The 21,795-nt window shown below is 41.0% G+C and overlaps 1 long non-coding RNA gene across 1 annotated transcript; it reads left to right on the top strand.

Moving 5' to 3' along the window:
* The first annotated feature begins 13,485 nt into the window (after window positions 1–13,485).
* Window positions 13,486–20,582, top strand: LOC117947811. Its single transcript, XR_004657322.1, has 3 exons — window positions 13,486–13,495; window positions 15,201–15,203; window positions 20,471–20,582. It is a non-coding gene; the product is annotated as an uncharacterized LOC117947811 (long non-coding RNA).
* The last annotated feature ends 1,213 nt before the right edge of the window (window positions 20,583–21,795 follow it).

Consider the following 21,795-nt stretch of genomic DNA (forward strand, 5'->3'; position numbering starts at 1 on the left):
CTGTCCTCAACCAACTGTTACTTTACTCTGGAGACAAATGACGTTGGAGACTTTGGGTGTAGCTTTCTCAAAACACATTATGTCCATAAAGACACACACAGGTTCAAAGTCTACCTACCTACTCACTTTTCTGGTGCATGCCAACCCATCAATTAGTGACTAAGACCATGGTCCTCCCAGGTTAAACTGGACAGCTGTCTGAATGATTTTCAATTATACAGTCATGAAGCCCCCGACAGCTCACTGGCTCCTACCTCCCCCTCTTGTCTTGCAGGATCATTTATAGTACCTAACGCCTCACATAGATAATTATGTATCACCACCTTCACAATTTTATCTCCATTTTCAATTTCTAATCTTGGAGCACCTGGGATCTTCTTGTAAAGCCTCAGTTCGCCCCTGCCCTTGCGTTGTAAACTGCTTCTGATGAAACATTTTAAGAGAGAAATCTCTTTCTAGTAGTGATGACTCTGTGTTATTTTCTATCTCTCTTTTGATAGATATATAATATTTAGTTTCATAAAAGACAGCAACCCTTTTAATATAGTTTAAATATCAGTTATTCTTGTTTAGGAAAAACTATTCTTTTATGAAATCACAAATACTTTGTGATCATATGCAGCTCCCCACATCTTGGTTACATCATCCTCCCATGATCACTGTTGTGCTGTCCTTTTACCCTTGGGTCTGCCAGATTAATGGCTCATTTAAGTCCCCATTACATTACATTAGCCCTTTCAGCCACCGCACACTGTACACTCCCCGGCATATAAATCACATCATGAAAATATGAATCAATCTCAATAAGTGAGTGCACATAATCTGTTTGATGTTAAATACTATGACAAAGGTTTATACTCAGAGCAGTAAATTACTGTCACTCACAGGAACAGACCGACTCTAATAGCTCTGGAGCTACTGAAGCTATTAGTTTATCATAGCAACGGGGCTGTAAGCTGTGGGAGGGAGAATATTATTGGGTGTTACTGCTACCAGATTTTACAACCAGAAAGCCAAGTATGTCAGTGTGAGAGCGTATTACACTAGTCAGTGGTATGAACCGGTTGGCTGGCTTGGCCAAAAGTCACAAAATGCCACAAAACCATGCTGATCGCCCAGGCAATTTTAGAAAGTGTGTCTTTAAAAGAATTCTGTAAATTGCAGGCATTGAAAAGGCGTAAGTGTGGGTAACACCACACACCAACACACAAAACAACACCTTCCCACCTGGAGGTTAATTCAATCCCAGCGCATTCCATTTTGAGCGTGCTGTCAGGCTCAGGTCTGCAGTGTGACATTGTGAGGGAGAGGTAATTACATTTTGGTCCAGTCCAGCAACTCAGCGTCTATTCAGAAGGTGCTGTCAGTGCCCTCCTCTTATAGACCACAGTCACTAGAAAAATGTCCAGCTTTGGACACACTGCTGTGGACAAACAGCTTCACTGACTGTACCCCTATACTTTACAGTACAGAGAAGAGGGACTTTATCAGCACACTTTTCTTTATCAGAATTTTGTCAACTAACTGACATTGTTATTTTTTACGGTAGATTTCAAGTGCTTAACGTGCTACTTCAGGTAATTAACAATTGGAAAATAAAAAAATACTAAGCTCTAAGCTTCATCTTACGAAACACAAATTAACAATTACATTACAATCATTCAAACTTAATTTTAACCTATTCTCTGCTACGTTAAAAAATCCGAAATTAATGCCATCAGTCAAGTTGCTTCCCATTTGTTCTGACCCATATGTCAGAACAAATGAGGGAACATACACAACACTTTTTAACTGTCCTCCTTGCACACTGTATTAATATTTTACAAATAAATGCAACTGGGCTATTAGTCAAGGGATGTGGACTTTGCGGTGGAAATGAAACACACCCAACCATTTTTTTAGTTCCTCTACAGTCAGTTTGAGCACCTGAACACACTTTGTGATAGATTTAAAGCTTTGCTGATGCTCTCAGTTCATGTGTGGTCATGTTGTACTTGTCCATTGTGTACTATTGATCAGGCCCTGGTGAAACTTGTGACTAAAGCTTAGTCCTATCCCAGCAGAATAAATCACAGTATTGACCCTGTGGTTATCAATAAAGGTAATGACAAACATCTGGCCCCACCTTTAATGGAATCGACAGTCTTTCTGGCAGCAGCCCAGCATTGGCCACACATAGATTGCCTTGATCTTTCCGGTGGGAACTCACTCTTAGTATGCAAATGAGAGGAGAAATGCAATCGCCATCTAAAGCTAAGCAGTGCTGCTATTGAATTAGAAGCTGAACATTTCCATAAACACCAAAGGAAAAAACTTAAAATGTCTGCTGACAATAAACCTGTTTAGACTGACTAAGATGTATTCTGTCAAGGAGCTTTGACACACTGTCTCTATGTCAATGTAGGAATAAGTGAGGAGATCAAATCAATGATTGCTACACTGAGGTCCAGAGGTGCTGAGCTGGACTTATAGAGCAGCTTGCAGAGGCAGCACTCTGTCCTGTGTGTGTCATGGGTGTGCCAGGCCTCAATCTACACTGGATATCTTATTATTAAGGCCAAGAATCGTCTGTGATAATATGCTCTACCTAGTAACTGAAGCTAGCCATGGGTTCAAATGCAAGTGTGGCTATAAGATTATTTGCGCAAAAGAGCCACATTGTCCCTCTAACTTTAGGATTAGGCTGAATCCCATTTCTCCATCTTATCCCTACCCCTTACCCCTTACTCCTAGCCCTTGAAACCAAGTGGTAAGGGCTAGGGGTGAAAACATACCCCTATGAAATGGGACACCACTTGGTTACATCTCCATACAGTATTGATTACAAACTTCCAAGATGCCGTCTGCAAATGTGTCCATGTCGATTGCGTGGGTTTTGACAACAGTGTCATATGCATTTATATATTTATATATTTTTTAGTTATTTCATGTTCACTTTGGTGGTGCAGAGGCAGATGTTATTATCTCTGTAGTACTTAGGTCTGTTTGCAATACAAATGGGTTTACAAGCACATGGTGGGTTGTATAACTGTTTCAGTTATGACTGTTTTGAATCTCATTAATGTTCAGAAAAACATTTTGTTACCAAAAATCTGTCTTTATTGCCCAATAAAATTACACATAACAGGCAAGAAATTACATAAAATATATTATATTACCGAACCATTATCAACTATTACAACCATAACTTACATGTCACACACATAAAAAGGCACTCAAATGTGTAAAACTAAAAAAAGACACACAAGACCAAAAACAAACAAATTAACTACAGCTATTCTGATATTCCAGACCAGTCTGATACCTGTTGGCCAGTAACCCTTCCCTCACATTTCTTTCATCAGTGTCCCGTATCATAACCAACAACAATTTACAAGTGCATGAACAGGAATTAATTCCAAATGATTACAATACAGTACCAATGCAATAATGAAGGAGTACAACATGAACACATGACTTAAGAAACTTCTGCACATTTTCAGCCCAAAAGTTGATCAGCTGTCCTCCTGCCTCCTGTGTCATACAGGACGGTTTGTGTGAAGCATGTATCGGTGTCTGCAAAGCAAGTAGTGTTGTGCACTGATATCAAACAACATTCTTTGCTAAATATTAAAACTGTAGACATGCATTAAGTCCATTCAAGGCAGAGAAATGCGGACCGTAAATCAACTTTAACGATTAGTGATTAGCGTTAGCAAAGCAAGCTAGTGATTTTTTTAAAGTTAATGTGCTTTAGTTTAAAGTTAAATTAAGAACATGGTTGCAATATATGCACAGAACTGTATAGACCACAAAACAAGCCTGTCGTAATTTTTAAATTAATTATTTAAGCCGAAAGTACTTACATTTATGGGTCTCTCTGGTCAATGCGGCAGCCATTGTTGCTTGTTGTAAAAAAGCCCTTGTTTACAAGTAAGCTCGCATCCTTACTTGGTTTGAAGGGGTATACGCCCCTTTGTCTTAGACCTAGTCCTTAAAAAGAGTATTGGAACAGTAGGTATCACGTGAACGCACAAAACCTAGGGGAAGGGGTAAGGGGTAGAGGTGAGATAGAAAAATGAGATTCAGTCTTAGTGTTGCACGATATACCGGACACCAATATAATATTGGCTGATATGGTCAATTTTTGACACATCGGTATTGTTCCTGTCAAAATATGGCCAATGTGAATGTGTATTTGACGTGTAGGCCTAGATTTGAGTGTGTGTACGAATTTAGATCTAATTCTGAACTGTCAAGGTCAGTAATACGCTTAACAGCGTCTACACTGCCAAAGTATGAAATATTATTTAGAAGATGAAGAAGAAGAAGAAGATAAAGATAAAGAAGATGTGAGTGTGGGGGCTGGGATGTTTGTGTTTACACAAACACATACATTTACACGAGATGAAAAAAGCCTTGTTACATGCCTAAGAATTCCCTTGCTCACATACAGGTAGGCCTGGCTATTTTTTCGGACTGATGCAAATTAAATTAAACTCCGGCCAATTTTTACATTAATCTTGATAACTAATACAATTCGAGAGCTGCCAATAGAAGAATAGAACGAGCCGAATTGGTGCTAGCCAATTGGAGCTACTGCAGCTAATGCCCATTGCTCCCAGTTAGCTAAAACGGCAATTATCGGGGCATAATCTAAAGAGTGCATCTCTGCCTCCTTAATAGACACAAAATGTAATTAAAATGTCTGTGCAACATGAACATGGACCTTACATGACAACAACATGCGTTTTCAACTCAGACATTGTTTAAATTCACCCACCCTGTGAGCTGCTATCTGCTGTCTGGGATGAGTGAGTGTGTTCAGCCAGGCTACGGTAATAACCCTCACAAAGCAGTTCCTTGAGTTTATATGTAGCATATTTATCACACATATATCTGGCGTTGGTGAGTAGGAGTCTTTGTTGTTGCGATCGATGTGGTACTTTCATTAGCCAGGCTAGCGGCTCTTCTTCTGCTTTCACCCTGCCCTCTTTGATAGCCGCGGCCGACAACAATCGCAGTAGCTCCATTTTGCTATCACCGATTCGGCTCGTTTGTTTTCTGTCAGCTCCATGCCCGAGCGTGGTTAGTTGAACGTCTCTTCTCCGCCACTTTAAATGTTGTCAATGAAAAGGGGAATAGGATCGGTACAGAGTTAGCAGAAATGCTCTTGTTCTTTAAGCACAACATTTGTCTGCTTCCAAACCCCAGGAAGGCCAAGGGTTAGGCCTAACCCTCAAGTACTTGGCAGTTACAGTACTTAGTTACGGTACTCACAGTTCAGAAGACTGCAAAAGCCAGTGTCTGTTCAGTCTAATTTGTTCTGGCTCCATTTTTACATTTTACTTTTTTCAATACTTTTGGCTTTGGCCATTTAACGCCTACTACTGTACTTTAAAGTTTTAAACTGTTGTTCAATGTTTACAGAACACAGTGACTTGGTCTCAAGTGAGTTTGATGTTTATTGAGAATACTCAGGGTTGGTGAATTGAGAACACACTTGTGTCCTTAAAAAATATATATTTTTATATAAATATTTATTTTTTCTTCTGAAAATCTGACGTCATATTTTGCACACAGGCAAAGGTGCCCAATAACAGTCCTTTCTGAAAATAAATCACAAAAGTAAAAAAGAATGTTTCGTAAAATAGTTTATATTTGATTATCATAAAAATGTGTTTTCTATAAAGAGATATTGACATCTGTCACTGTCACTGCTTAGGATCTATGAGTGGCTGAGAGAAGTGAAAATACGCTTTATTTACATTAAACGCAAATAAATGTCTCTGTTTTCTTATTTTTACACACAACAACGGGGCTACACAGACATTCATCAAATTGAAGGGACGGCAGCAACTGAAAACACAAAGCAGATGGAGTCTGCACCCCAGTTAGCCTTTCACTGCAGATGACTGTAAATGACACAGAATTGCACTCTATCGACAGCAATGGATTTCTAAAGGTACTGCAACAGCAAGTAATTACAGCTCTCCATCACATACAATTTGAAATAACATAATTTCTTTGTAATGGAAATGTAACAACTGATATTTTCCTACCAAGACAAAATGTTAACAACAGTCTGGTGTGCCACACAAAGAGAAAAGTACTTTAATTAGAGAAGTGTTGAATTTATGCAAACCTGAAATGTGCAAGAAACACAGGAACAAAAAAAGAGGGGTTGAATGTCTCAAAATGAAAAATAAATAAATAAAGCAATAACATGCTTCAGTTGTATCTTTTCTGGAGTTATCCAATGAGACAAAAGCTAGTGAAATTTTATCAGCATGTCATTAAATTCAGTCATGTGTCTCCAGATTTTTAGCATCATTTCTTTTGGGTTTCCACTTCATTTAGTGGATGGGCTGGAGCCCAATGAGCGAGTGACTCATAAAGTAGGGAGGCACACACAAAACATGCAGGGGGGGAAACATAAAGGTTTACTAGAGCAATTTCATTATGAGAGGCTTTGGGGCCTTCTGTGTCTGGGATCACCTCACTTACATCTAAGGAGAAGATGCACATTAAACATACAGTACATAAATAAAAGGTATGTTAACAGAACATCTGCAGATAAATACATATCATGAATTTTTCAAAATGCAGTTAATCCTGATAAAAAAGGAGAAAAAACACTGATGAGCTCAGTCTGATTGTAAAGAAAAATAGAATGAACACAGTTGGATTATCCTAAAGTCTAACATGAGGATGCCAAAGATAAACAATGTTTACACTAACTTGTCAAACTGTCAAGTTTACCTCAGAGATGCTGGATAATCTACAAACTATCACATAAAATAGAAATGTTTTTTAAGAAAAAATAATGTAGTTATCTAAACAGAACGACTAATGTTTTGTTTGTTTTACCAGTAAAACCAAATTGTTTTCATCAGAGTAGATAAACAATACCAAACTCTGGGTGAATATTTTTCATCAATTTGTGTGAATTCTTTCATCTACGGTAAGGTGAGGCGGCCCTGAACTTTCCATTTGCAGTAACAATCCTGTTACTGCTGGGATTTGTTCTGCTGGCCATATAAAAGATTAGTCCTCGAGGAGAAAGAATGGACTTGATTAGCTAGACAGCAATTTAATGGGATTGTCAGAGGGCCTACAATAAATCAGCTTTTGTGATTAAATGGGATCTCCAGTAAAAGTTGTACGTCTCCAAATCAATAAATATTGAATGTTTCTCCCTTTGTTTCAGGCGAAGGTATAAATAAATAAATGAATAACGAAACAAAAACCAAAAGTTCCGGTGGCTAATGACCCTGCTGCATGGTCAGTGGGTAGGTGGAGAGAGAATGCAAGGAGCCACTCAGCCTGGAGACAAAAGGGGAGCGAGAAAAAGTGATGGATAGAGAGATTTGTATTTAGAGTAAAGAAGAAAGCATCAGGGAATAGTTGGGCCATTAAGTAAAAGCAAATGGACTTAGGCAGATGTGGGTGTAGAGCCATAATTGGCAGATACTGTAAAAGCTGTAGATATCTCTGTAATGGCTAACCACAGACATCTCTGCCTGTCTCGTTTCATTTGGTCATAGTGATACGTGTCAGGTCAGAGAGACTTGTGTATCTCTCCCCTTGTGACTGAACACTTGGAGAAAGAGTTGGGCTTTGTCTATTAGTAGGAAATAATATGGAGGCACGAGTCCCCAGACGGCCCATGACCCGGTGCAGTGATGGAGAGTTGCCCTGTTTCAATTAAGCAGCAGAGCTTTGATCCCTCCATACAAATTTACCACCAAACACCAGTGAGGGCCAGAATGTAGTGCCCATAGATCACCACACCACGTTAAATAGAAATATTATGGACCAATGGGTGTTTTTTCTGGCTAAGTAAATATGAGATTTGGATTTTGCAAGAGGTATCGCAAGATCAAAAGATTTATTGACGTTCTGAGGAATATTGTGCTTTTTGCAAAAACACAAAACAGAGAGTATCCATCAAAGGATCACAAATTATCATATCTCAAAACATCCATATAGCAAGTCACAGACTGCTATCCATGAAAGTGATCACTTTTGTCTTCATTTCTTCTTCTTGTTTAATGCTGGTTGAAGTCTGGTAACCAGCTGTATGTCTGTGGCCCTGGTCTGTATCTGTATCTCAGGTGCTGTGTGCAGTGCTAAGCTCTGACTCACCCCTCCACTTCACACATCAGATCAGATCACAGGGTTAGAAGAGCGTTCCAGGTCCTACCAGCCCACCGAACATTCCTGCTGCTTTGATACTGGGGGGGCTCCCCCGTGTCTGTCCATCATCATCCTCTCCCTTCTCCTCCACCTCCAAACCTCCTCTAATCCCCCACCATACACACACATCACTACCAACACTCAGTCTCCCAATCCTCCCCCAGCTCAGAGGCATTCTCCAGCTCTGGACAATGTTTCATTTCTTCACAGGCCACATCTTTTGATAGTTTAGTGGCCCCACAAAGAGGAGACCATGCACTGAGAGACATGGAGCTTTTAAGTCATAGCCTCCATATTGAAGCCATTCATGTCAAAGCTTTATTACTGTTGTGTGGGCCTGCTCGTCACAGGGAAACAATGTGCAATAGCACTCTCTGTTTGTGGAAGGATCGTGTTGACTTTCTTTCCATCCAAGTGTAGATCGTTCAGCAGACTCTGGATGCACATTTTACAGACTGAAGCTAGGAACACAAGGACAGTACACAATGAGAGAGTAGCTCTGAGCATTGTCCAGCAGCAAGTGAAAAACATTTTAAACAATCAAGCCATGTGCATGTGCCTGAACTCAATTGTATCTGCCTATTCACTTCCAATTCTCATTGAGCCATGGCAGCTCTGCTTTTTGTCAAGGCCATTTCACTACCTTTACCTTTGACATCACCACAAGACATCATGCACGCCATCTATGTGGCCCTCTGCACTTTTGAAGGTCTGTTCATTTTCTAGGCTTAAAGCATAGCACACAGAGAGTGGCCATGCACACTGATTTTTCCATCTGACGGAAAGAATTTCCTATGCTTGAAAAGCAATGGAAATTTCTATCACTATAAGAATCTGCAGTATGGTCCTTGACCTCATAGTAAAGTTGTTTGTACAACTGTACACATCAGAACTGGCATCACGGTCAAAGACAATTAAAGTCCAACCACTAAGACAAATAGAAAAGATTTAAAGGAACATGCTGACTTATTGGGTCTTTAGCTTATTCACCATAGCTTCCAGAGTTAGATAAATCCATACATACCCTTTTCATCTCCGTGCCTGTCATTACTCTGTCTGATGCAGCCACCGCTAGCCTAGATCAGCACAGATCCTGGAGCTCCATCTAGCCTACTGCTCCCAATAAGTAATAAGTGAGAATAGTTCACAGTATTTAAACGGTTAAAAGATGGCTGTCTCTCATGTGATCTTGTTCTTTGTACACGGTGTGACTATACAAATCTCAACATGTAAACAGGAAAATGTTGGCATTATTTTGTCACTTACTGGGAACAGTAGGCTAGATGGAGCTCCAGGATCTGTGCTGAGCTAGGCTAGCGGTGGCTGCATCAGACACGCACGGAGATGATAAGCGTATGTAAGGATTTATCTAACTCTGGGAGATACGGTGAAGAAGCTAAAGTCCCAATAAGTCAATAGATTTAAGAAAGATTTAAACTCGCTCAAAAAGAGCAGTAGAATTGGGTTGATGAAGTGGTGCATTTGAGTTTTAAACAATTGTTAGACATTGCATTACATGTAAACAAGGGGATTGATCTCACATAATGGAGAAGCAAAGCAAATACAGCTGCCGGTGTTCCTGGGAGAGGGTTAGAGCAGCTGGATTACAGTGGTTGGCCACTGACCTTCAGGTGCCGTTTCAGGGACAAGTCCATGATGTTACTTTTACAGCCACCCCTTCCCCTCTCTACCTCTACCTGTAATAGCATGGCTTATAGCCATTTTCAGCTATGGGACATTTTAACAGCCGTAGCTATGATTGTAGACCATGCCAGTAGCAGCAGCAGAATGGCTGAATAGGAAGAACAAGGTGCAGGCTGACCCTGAACCAGCCCACACACTATTGGCTCAGCCATGGAAGAAAAGAACGAGAGCTGGCAAACAGGCTAGATTGTGTCAGGAGAGGTGCGGGTGTGGTTTAATCTCAGGTGTTGTGAGCAGGTTTTAATATAGACGGTTAGCGACGACAAAGCTAGAGAATAATTGCTTCTGGGGTTGTCACAGATGGTGCTGGTTGAGCTGTTAACTATGGCCAGGCCAGAGCTCTGTCAAGGACATTTTTACTGCTTTGATCTCCTTATCTCACCCTTACAATGTCAATCAGAACTAGTCCTGCAGAGGCATGATTTGTCTTGATAGTTTCATTTTCTGTAGAATTTTTCTATGAGTGACACCGTATAAATATGTATTATTAAATGGCTGATGATCAAATAAAATGGAAAACAACATCTTGTTCTACAACAGTTCTTATTCAACAGCCAAATGTACAGTAATCATTCTTACTCTGATTCACTGATCATGAACCACAGTAAATGTATTTCTATAGTTTTCAAAGCTGCAACGTACTACACAGAGACTGAAGTCCAAAAGCTGAAAGTAAAAACATGCACAACTGAATACACTAAATTAAGTGCATTTATCAGATGTCACACTAACATTCTCAGGCTCAAGGTTAGAGTAGATAGCAAGATAACAATATAATATGTATGGTATTAAACAATATATGTTGTACAAGCCTATTAACTGTCCAATACCTCAACAGCGGCAACAGTGAGAATGTGTAAATTCTTCACTGATAACTGTTCAGTGATTTATGTCAAGTTGCACACCGTGTGTGTGTGTGTGTGTGTGTGTGTGTGTGCGTGTGTGTTTGTGTGTGTGTGTGTGTGTGTGTGTGTTTGTGTGTGTGTGTGTGAAACATATAAGCATGATTTACATTCCACTACTTTAGCATTGCAGTAGTGCAGTAAAATGCATGTCAAGGTGATTTCTTTTTTCATTTCCTTTTGGCAAATCATCCTACCCTATACTCTAAATATCAAAGTAAATCACTCAACTTAACTGCAGTTCATCTACCATGATTTTCCTTGATTGTTGTGCTTAATTGTACATGATTTATATTTTAATTACTGCATTATAACTGCAATTAAAATCTATATCTATACGCTTATCATTGTATTGTTACTGTGTGAAAGACATTTTTTGATATAGCGATATCACAACAATTTTTCCAGATGCTATTACACAGATAAAGCAACAACAGACAAGTAGCCCACACAGAAACAAAGACAGAAAGCAAGAGTGACAGGGAGCAGCAGCAGAATGATGAAGGTCTGCGCTTGCCTTTTATCAGAGCTATTCCAAGCAGCAGCTCTGTCAGAACACGCCCCAGATGAGGTCTCTCAAGGCAGAGAGAGAGCTGTCATAACAGGACGCCTGGAGGGCCGTTCGATCAGACAGGCAGCTCCGAGAGGTGTTAGACACACACACAGGACCTGTCTGCATGTGAGAGGTCCTAGTTATAGCCACAGAGTACAGCTCTGCTGACAGACAGCCATCAGTCAGGGGGGGGGGGGGGGGGGGGGGGAGTTTCTCTTTCTCTCTGTCCGTGCCTTTCCCCCCTTCTTTCTCGCTTGTTTTCTTCTTCCTTCGAGAGAGCACTGGGATGAAGGGGGCCCCACTGACAGGTTTACTTAAATATTTATGCTGACAGGGAAAAGACAAGAATGTTATCTCCAACAAGACGTGCTTCCATATCAACACATGCTCTGACTCATCCACTCACATGAAACATTTGCTTCCTTGGACCCCTCCACCTTCACTGAGCGCTAGTTAAAATGTAGTGCACTAGTGAAACGATTGAGAACCCAGATAAGGTTAAAAAGGGATTTAGTTGCTTTCATCGGGGGCTATGAATATATATACAAATATATACAGTATATATAAATATATATGTATGTTTTTAAGATAGTTTTTTGGGGCTTTTTCCCTTTTATTAGAGTTGATTGGCATGAAAGGGGGAGAGAGAGATTGGGGTGACATGCAGCAAATGGCCGCAGGCAAGACTCGAACCCGCACCACTGCAGGACTCAGCGAACGTTGGGTGAGCTAGAGGTCGCCCCAGGTGCTGTGAATATTAACATAATCTAAACACCAATACAATTTAAATCACACAACCAACAAAATTTACCAACTCTCTCCAACAACATAAAATGTCCAGCCCCACCTTCACCTTATTCAGACACACTGTGTCCTGTTTGGGTTCATTTGGCTCTCAACTTACACATCACAGATGGGCTGGTGTAGTGCACTGGGCCTCAAGGATATACGCGCGAGAATGGGGCAGCACTGTACACAGATGCCACATCTCATGTGATGCACATCCCATTAAAAAGAGAGGGTGGACAGCTCAACCAATCAACAGATCACCTTTTCAAACAGCCCTTTGTTTCCCGACCCCCCGGCAGCTGGCAGCAATTAGCTGCCAGGACAGGACACAGCAGTCCAGCTTGCCAGTCAGTCCATTATGGAGTTGGTTGAAGCATGGGAGTGGAATCACAAGCACCTGGAGCTGTAAATTAGATCTGTGATGGATGCTGTGGAGCTCTCCTCCCAAATCATGCACACCTAACTTGGAAACGTTTTAAGGCTAGCCACATCCAAAGCGGGGCAACACACATGTTTAGTCAACCCAAATTATGCTACAGGGGAATTTTTGAAAATCATAGGTGAAGTTGTCAAGTTGGCACAGCAGAGGTGATGAGTTCAGTTTCCCAGTAAACTGCCAAGTTTCCCCTTGAAAAGTCTTGTTGCTGACAACAATAATAAATTGCAATACGACCAATCAATTGTAGACAAACTTGAACCCCTTAAGTCTTTAAGCAATTTACATCAGGCTGATGAGCGTTGAAAACACTAAGAAAGAGACAGCTCTAAGAATCCAAGTATAATTACATCTTAGCCAGTGCAGAGCAGTAACATAATAATGGGTTTGTTAAGCAAGGGCACTAATTATAAAGTAACAGTACCTAAAATGTGTCATTACTATGCACAGACTGCTCACCACACTGCCAGGTATCACACAAGGGTAATGATTTGTGTCGCATCAACAAGCAATAAGTGTGTGATGACAATCTCTTAGTGACCTGGCTTCCTGGAAACGTGGCTACCTGGCTAAAACACAATGGTGCCGGTAGGAAGAGGACACCATTGAGGTTAAGGAGCATATTGAGCCAGGATTGTGTCTCGGTGCCAGAGGCTACTGCCATGTTGTGCTGAAGCAAATTGACTCACATGAGGCGAAATCAGATCTGCTGGGAGTGTCAAGAGAGCACCAAACTGTCAGGCTTTTATTTTATGCAGAACAGGATGAGGAGTGCAGGAGTTGTTACCATCCTATGTCTTTCATTTCTCTAAAACACACGCAGCACATAAAGTGGGTCCTAAACACATTCATGCAAAGAGTGCAGCACACAGCTAGAGACAGTACCAAAACTCATAATGGAAATAAACAGAAGCAAAGGGAGGTGAATGAATAGTCGCAGTTTCAACTATGTTTTGTTTTCTAGTGGAGACAGAAAGAAGAGGCAGAAAAAGGAGCAGACTCGAAGGGTTAAATGTTGGCAAAAAAGCAGGGAGGGGACAAAAGGCCCATTGTAAGGGCCAGAAGTGTCCCCGGAAAGAAGGGGAGAGAAAAGAAAGCCACCACTGGCTGCTCACCCGGACCCATTGTAAGCAAAGGGGAGTGCAGCCACGCATGACAGATGTCCCTGGCCATTGTTTCCCCAGCAGCCTCCTCTCTGCCTCCTGCTCCGGCTCTGGAATTCCATGAGATGGTTTCTGCCTGTGAGAGTTGTTCAACACGCCTCGTCCCCCGCTCCTTGTCCCCCTGCCACCATCCTGGCTGTGCACAGTAGGTGTATATGGAGACTCTTAAGGTGGGAATGGGGCTACACTTCTTAGGAAATGCTCTCAGTGTGATGCCAGAAATGATTCTTGCAATACACTGCTGTTCCCACCGGCTGTTATAAATGGTACTGCAGCAAAGTTGTTTGAGTGTATAAACATATAGTCATTACTAGATCCAGAGCAGCAGTATGTATGCACAAAAAGAGAAATTCACTTGTACTACATAAGTCGCTAAGACCAGTACATGAGTTCTGACATTCACCAACTTAGAAATAAACAAAAAACAGATCCATTGCATTTGTAATCACCTGAATTGTTTAAAAAAAACATTGCTCATATTTTATTTTAGTCTCAGGGTTGTGAAGCAAAAGCAGTTACTAAAGTGTTAAGTGAAGCGTAGGTAAAGGCTTTTTCGCAACATAGAGAGTTGAGGTAAGCTGTTTTTACAAAGCAGTGACGTTTTACATTCCCCATTCAGCGGCCCACCATGTGGCAGACCTACAGAGGCGGCTTGTTGGGCTGTCAGTCACAGCAACAGTGTGCCAGTGGGAAGTGAGTGCAACAATGGCCGTGTCTGGTTAATGGGTGAGAGAAATAGCAGACAATCCTTCGTTTCTATGCCTTACTACCACACTGTCTGTAACCACATTCTACCAACACTCGCTCACTCAGACTCCAATCAGTTACCCCACCCCCGCCCGCCTGTTAACATTCATTTCAAAAACACACACACACACTCACATTCCAATGCATAAGCATGAGAGAGTGTCAGAGAAAGAGAGATCTCTAATTCAAGTGGTAAATCAGTTTGAAAGCAATGAATGTTTACCAGGTGGATCAATGGTTGCCTGTTAAATCATTTGGTGAAATTTAACAGTGCTGAGAATAGCTGCTGCTGCTGCAGCAACACCCCTTAACTGCGGTAATGTCTGAAGCCTTGCTGACCCCCAACTTAACACTGCATCAGCACAAAACCAGCAACTTGCCACAAATGGGAGTTACTTCCAGGTCACAATGAACAATACACAATACACATGCAACTTCCACATATTAGCCATCCACACTTCTGACACAGATGTTGAAAGAGGAACTGATTTTACACATTAGTCTGTTTACAGGTATTGGGGAGTTCTGGTGCTTATGTGAAATAAGTTGCATAAGGCCTTTTGTGGCTCCAGAGACAACTGTGTGAAGTCCAATAAACTGCTGTAAGACACCAATATCGGTTGTTATGTGAAAATTAAAGTTTGAAAATCAAAGAAATCTGGGGGTGTTGAGGTAGAAATAATTGAGTTTACCAGACCTCTGTAATCCTCATCTCTGCTCAAGGCTAGATAGTGCCTAATTAGATGCAACTAGCATAACAAACAGCACTATAAAGGAGCTGTTCTCAACATTCAGAACATTAATATAGGAGCAAACAAATATTTGCTATGTAAAGATATAGAGGAGTAATGGGGTCCTGAGCAGAGAATTAAATCACACTCCCTATGTGTGTGCTCTAATCCAAGGTGTCCTGTTCTTTGTTTTGAAAGCCAGTCCGGCCGCGCGTGCATGTGAGTGCATCTGAACGGTCTGTGAGAGCAGGCCCTTTAAAACCCAGCAGCCACCAAGAGGCCCCACAATCTCAAATTAATTGCAGAACTATAGTACCCTATAACTACAACTATACAACTAGTCATACCTAAGTACGACTCTTCTCAGGGATGGCTATTAACTAATTAAAAGTACTCAATAATGTTCTTTTTTGTAATCAAATATTTTTTAATTTTATTTCAACAATTAACAAACAATACACTGACAAAATTTGAAATACACAGGGAGGGGGGAGAAGCAGAAACAGCAGGAAAGGAGCTTGAAGCTCACTAGCAAGACACACAAACACACACACAAACAAACATAATAACAAAAGACATTGACAGAGAGACGGACACAAGACACACAGGACCAAACGCATGCACAGACAGCAGCAAGGAGGCAAATACAAAAGACTACAACATGGACTTCAAGGACTCAGCCATGCTGAGCCAAGAGTCCAAAGTCCCCTGACGCGCTCCATTTATACGAGCCGTAGAGAGCTCCATATATATAACATCTAGAAACTCAATAATGTTCATAGTGTAATTGTTCATGTTATTAAGTAGTTTCAAAAACAAAATATATATTTGTAGGTTTTATATTATATTTCATATTTTTCTATGTAAGTGATAGTGATTTCAGCAGGATAGTCTACTGACTTTTCACCTCTGCCCTCACGGCTGAAAACAGATCTGTTGTGTCTTTCCTCTTGTTCAGTAGACTAACTTTTTATCCCTAGGGCTCTTTTTCTTTTCTTTTTCAAGCTCAATTATTTACCATGTCTTTATCTCTGTTCTTCACTGTCACATTTGGCTCCAGATAATTGCATGACTGAAACACTGTGCATGATTTACTGGCCTATTTTTTTGTCATGACTGTCAGGTTAATGTTGGGGAACGGAGAAGAAACATTAGTATCCTACATGATTCTTAACCCAGTAATGCTAAGAGCCATGTGTGGTGTCTCAGCTGTTAGCCCACGCCAAAACAAAAGGAAAGGACCTGCACACAAACAATATGTATTCTAACTAACTAGCCTACATAACCTGGTGGATCTGACCTTCAAACCAGTGGAGAAGAAAAGCATGACATATGGCCTTGCTTGCCCGTCCACATGATGACCCTGGATTGGGCCAGCAGACCCCTGGGTAAAGTCAAATGAATGCATGTAAACATTTAGCCCCCTGCACACTGTGCCTTATCCCCTGCATGAGCTTAGGTGACCCCAGTCAACATCAATCAGACAGAACACAATGGGAAGAGGCACACAGGGGGGAAACCGGGGTCAACCACACTTTTAATAAGCAGACATGGATGGCATTGTGGAAGCAGATCCAGGTCCTGTTCTCCTGTTTGTGGGTAAGCTGGGCACCCCTGCCTCCTCAAATGCAAGCGGCAATTATGAGGAACCCTCAATGCATGAGCTTTAGAGATGAGTGGATTATCTACTTGGGCGGATTTAAGAGTAATCTGAGATTTCTGTTGTCCAAATCAAATCACAATAGGACACATATAGGGCTTATGCACTGATATGATGATTTCAAAGCATGGGCAGAAGGAGAGCAACTTACAGAATGACCAGGGGAGTATTTGCAAGGATTTGGCAGGAATATGATATAACAAGATGAAATGCTTTTTTGCTTCAGTTTAGATAGCCCAAATGGTCAACGCCTCACACAAGAGTCCAGTACAAATTGTACTATGACAATCCATAACCTCTTTTTTACAGGAACATGCATCAAGTAATTAGACAGACATAGAATGACAGTTTTGACAGCTGCAGAGACAACATTACCATATTTTTCTGCATTCTGAGATAAGAACTATCAGCAGAGTTGGAAATGCAGGAGCTGGTCACGCCTTCCCTGCTGTAACATGCTGCAGTTATGTTGTCATGCTGAGGTTTCAATCTTTCACAGCGGCGGAGCTACAAACCCACAGAGCTAATGACAGTTGGCAAACACTAACTCCTGTGATCCTGTCTGACTGTCAGCAGGAGCAGTGACTCTGTGAAAGCACTGTGCTTGCATGGGCATAAACACATGTAATCATATGCACACGTTCCCATGGATGTGAAAAAATATATCCATTATCATATAATATAGAATAACAGCACGCTAAATGGTACAGTATGTATCCTCAGATGCGGGTCAGTTAAAGTTTCTCGCTCTGACAGCCCTGGCCCCTCATTTCATTACCACTCCTTCTCTCTGCCAGACACTTACAATCCCATTACCTTCTACAGCTCAGCTGTGGCCCAAGCCAGAACCTCCCTACATAGACACAAACACATTGATCCAACATCTGAACTAGAAAACAGCAAGGGCAGACATAAGAAGTCCAGGATTCACAGCACCACAATCAATAGGGAAGTGTGCATGTCTTCAAAGCACATTCAGAGAAGTTTTACCAGTCGGATTTTGTATTAGATGTGGATTTTACTTATGATTGACTGCCAGACCACTACCACATTTTTGGAGTGCTGAGAATAAATGACACAGGATTAACTATTTCTAAATAAATCTCTCCCTGCTCTTGTCATGACAGGCAGATGTTTTCAAATCCTCAAATCAAAGAGACTAAATAAATAAATTAATCATCTCTTTAAATTCACTTCTCACCAAGGAAATGAAACGAGGCTATAAAAGACTAAGAGGCAATAACTTGTTGGTTGAGGTTTGAGACCACAGTTGTCCAGAAGCACCCTTCAAAACTGCTGTAAATAGACTTCCTCAGCTGCTCTATAACCATGTTCACCCGAGCTACACCACCCCTACCACCTAGTCCCCCTGTGGAGAAAAGGCCTGACTCCATGCTGCAAAGCAGTGTTCAGTATTTAAGTAATAAGGAAGAAGGAAATCCAACCCCTCCTGGTCTGGTCGAAGACAGTACAAGACCACTTTTTTCATATTGCATTGGAAGACAAGAGATAAAAGAATAGAATAGGAGGCAACATGTTGTGGATTATGCATTGCCCAGAATCAAAAAATGCACTGAGACAAAAATTCACAACTAATGCAAGCTTCTGTGTTCTCGCAGGCTCGTCTCTCCCTCCGCCCCACCCCCGCTCTGCCTTCTCTGTCAACCATGGCCGAGCGTCCATGCCCCGAGTGCGCCCGCCGGAGCACAGGGCCCCGCAAGAATGGAGCCTATTCAATAGCCTGCCTCCAGATGCTCGACAAAACAGTCCTCCAGGCTACAGCGGGGAACAGAAGAGGGGAGAGAGCAGGAAAGGGAGATAGGAATCTGATAGCCTATCATTAACAGCCCAAATAAATAGAAAGAAAAATCTCAGGCTAAACCACTGACCACAGTCGTGATGTTTATAGGTGATAGCCTTATTGTTTTGTCTCCTGTGGCATATCAAAAACCTGTTATGCCTCTCCAGAGAAGGTGTTTGTTGATGCAGATAAATTATCTAATGTGTAGCGTCCACTGTGATTCACAGACATTGCCCTGAAACACCTAGTGAGGCATGACCCATATAAGAGCACTATGCAGGAGTTGCTCTTCAATCTAATAATCTTACAGTTTATGTAACATCCACCCTGATGCTGCATACATTCTTTGTCTTTTTATTCAGATGTAGCTTACAATAATGAAAAAAGGTAACATCTTAATTATTGGGGTTCTGTTTGTGATTGCAATGTAAAAGAGTGCCCCTATGTGAAAGAAAAGGCACAAATCAATGCAATATGAATGTACCAATCGGTACCAGGTAATCATGCGGCAGCAGAGAGAACAGCAGTGCAGCCCCTGTGAGCGTGACCCTCAGTTATATGATCCCTGCACTGAACTCTCTATCGTCTCTAAGTGATAATAGATTGTATATGGAATATAGACTTAAATATATATACCCCTCTCCTCCAGCGGTAATGCCAGACGAGATTAGGGAATATGATTTGTGTGTTTGGTTTTTATACGTGTATCTTTCTCCAAGGATCTAGCACATCGGACTATAAAGCAAGGAGTCTGTCTGTCTGCCTGCCTGTTTGTCCTTCACATATCTTGAGATTGTTCATTCGATCAATTGGTGGGTGTATTAATGGGGACCCAATGGCATGCATTGTGTCGAATTTGGACACGGAACACTTTCAATGTGAATAAACTTTGAATAAAGCAAAAGGACACAGAGGTGGTGTAGTTTCAGGGCCATACGGACTAATCTTTTGCGGTTTTAACTTTGTCGTGTGGAAGTGGGCAGTCAACAAATAAAAAATGAACTGATGGAGAAAACAAATAAGTAAGATTAAAGTAGGTCATGAACCACCCACCATGTGCCAGTCCTGCTCTGAGCTGGTGTCAATATCAGCAGAACTCAAAAACAAGAACTTCAAAACAAGGTAAATAACCACGTAGCTCCGATCAAATTACCAATACAATCAGACTCGCCATCTTTTATCTGTCCAAGCATCTACTGTAATTTGGCAAACACATAATCAGGCAAAAAGCACGTGTTAAAGTATTTTAATTATTTCTAGGTATTCACCCCCCACCCCACACACCGTGTTTCTCATTAACGTGAAATGGACAGAAAGGAAAAGCAGTCCGGTGAGAGTGACATTCTGCTCACAAACACCACTTTGACACAACTTCCTGATTTCAGCAGCTTTCCATCATCAACCTCTTTACAAAACTTACAAATCTGAATTTTGTCAGGTTTTGTTTTGGAAGCCTCTCGCCATCTCCCGTGCTGCAGCTCAATAACTCCTCTAATGAAACCCATGCTCTAAAGTTCCTTTTGTAATTGCTTGGGTTATAAGCAATTAAGCGACTATTTGGGAATTAATAACTTCACTAAGTGGGACTTGGGTGCGTTTTTCAGAGGTATACTTGTTTTCTGAAGTAAAATGATTAGGCCTAGCTATTAATAGTAGCCCACAAGTATTAATAGCACACAGTAAAAGTCTTGTTGCTGGTTGGCTGCTGTAGGGGAAAGTGATTGAGAGGCATTCAGCACAATATGTTTAAAGTAAAGGTGGAGTTTTCAATTCTGATATAATTCAAGGTAGTTTAATTGATGAAAGATGCATTATATTTTAATTGTAATATTTTGTGAGTAAAATCTGGATCTCCAATTTAACCAGTAACATTTCTATGTCAGGTAAATGTAGTAGGACAATGTTAACCGAGAAGTTGAAGTAAGTAGTATAGAGTTGAGTAACATATTTGGTTCTTGGGCATTTTGTAGGTTATTTTGGGATATAACCTAATTTGATATTTTTCTGAACATCATAATATATCTACAGTTGTTTGGGGCCCAATACCAATCGACCTATTCCAAACAGGCATGTTTTGAATGGGCACTGCACTTGTGCTTTACAAATAGTAGGCCTACTGTATACGACTGCACCATCGCAGCATGCTACCAGAACGCCTTTAACAAAGCAAACTGATCAAATATTTGTGTTTTCCATCAGCGCATTCATCTCATTGTGTCAGGCATCTAAAAGTCCAAATCAATATCTGTACTATTCAGGTCTTTGAACCTCTAAGCTGCAGATATTAAAGCAGAGTTCTACATGCTTTAGGTTTGGGATTAACATTGCGTTGCTTGAAAAGCAGACAAGATTGCTGGAAATGCCTTCCATGGATATGTGTCTGTTTTCTTTGTCATAATAGTAATATAAAAGTTAAAGGGTCTCAACATTTTTGTATAATCCCTGTGTAGCTCCCTTCAAATGGTTGATACAAATATTATACAAACGACATAATAACCAAACACTGGGCAAGTTGTTAAAATTATTGGGGTTGCAAGAATTTGAGAACTTAATAAGGTCTTGGTCTAGAAAAGGTTAAGAAACTACACACCGTGAGAGGCTCCTCAACATGGGAGCTCGGGACACCTTGCCGCAGTACTGTGGTCAAGTCTGACACTTGGTGGCCAAGGCCTAGAATTACGCAACATACAGAGTGGTGAACCATAAAAGCAAGACTAAGATATGAGTTATTTCCATTAATAAAATAAAAGAGTACTATCTTCATCGACCACCTGTCAAGACCAAATTGATGGTTTAAGTTAGTGTAAACTAAAGCTAAAATGTCACTCTTTAAGCTGAATGGTCATGTGCAGTAACCATCACAGGATAACCTATTTTTTGTTATCTAGTTAGTTAGTTAGTTAGTTAAATACTGTTATAGTATCTTTGAAGTGAAACAAACATCTAAGATTGATTGTAATCATGGCTATTGCTAAGTTTTAGTCAGTTTTGAACAGAGAAGTCAAACAAGCCAGAGGGGTACATTTAGTTTGCAAAGATCAAAACTAGCGTAACTTGGGCTCCCAGATAGCTCGGTTGGTAGAGCGGGTGTCCCTATATAGAGGATTACTCCACAATGCAGTGGGCCAAGG

The sequence above is a fragment of the Etheostoma cragini genome, chromosome 7, assembly GCF_013103735.1.
Source record: "Etheostoma cragini isolate CJK2018 chromosome 7, CSU_Ecrag_1.0, whole genome shotgun sequence".
In the NCBI taxonomy this organism is placed as follows: domain Eukaryota; kingdom Metazoa; phylum Chordata; class Actinopteri; order Perciformes; family Percidae; genus Etheostoma; species Etheostoma cragini.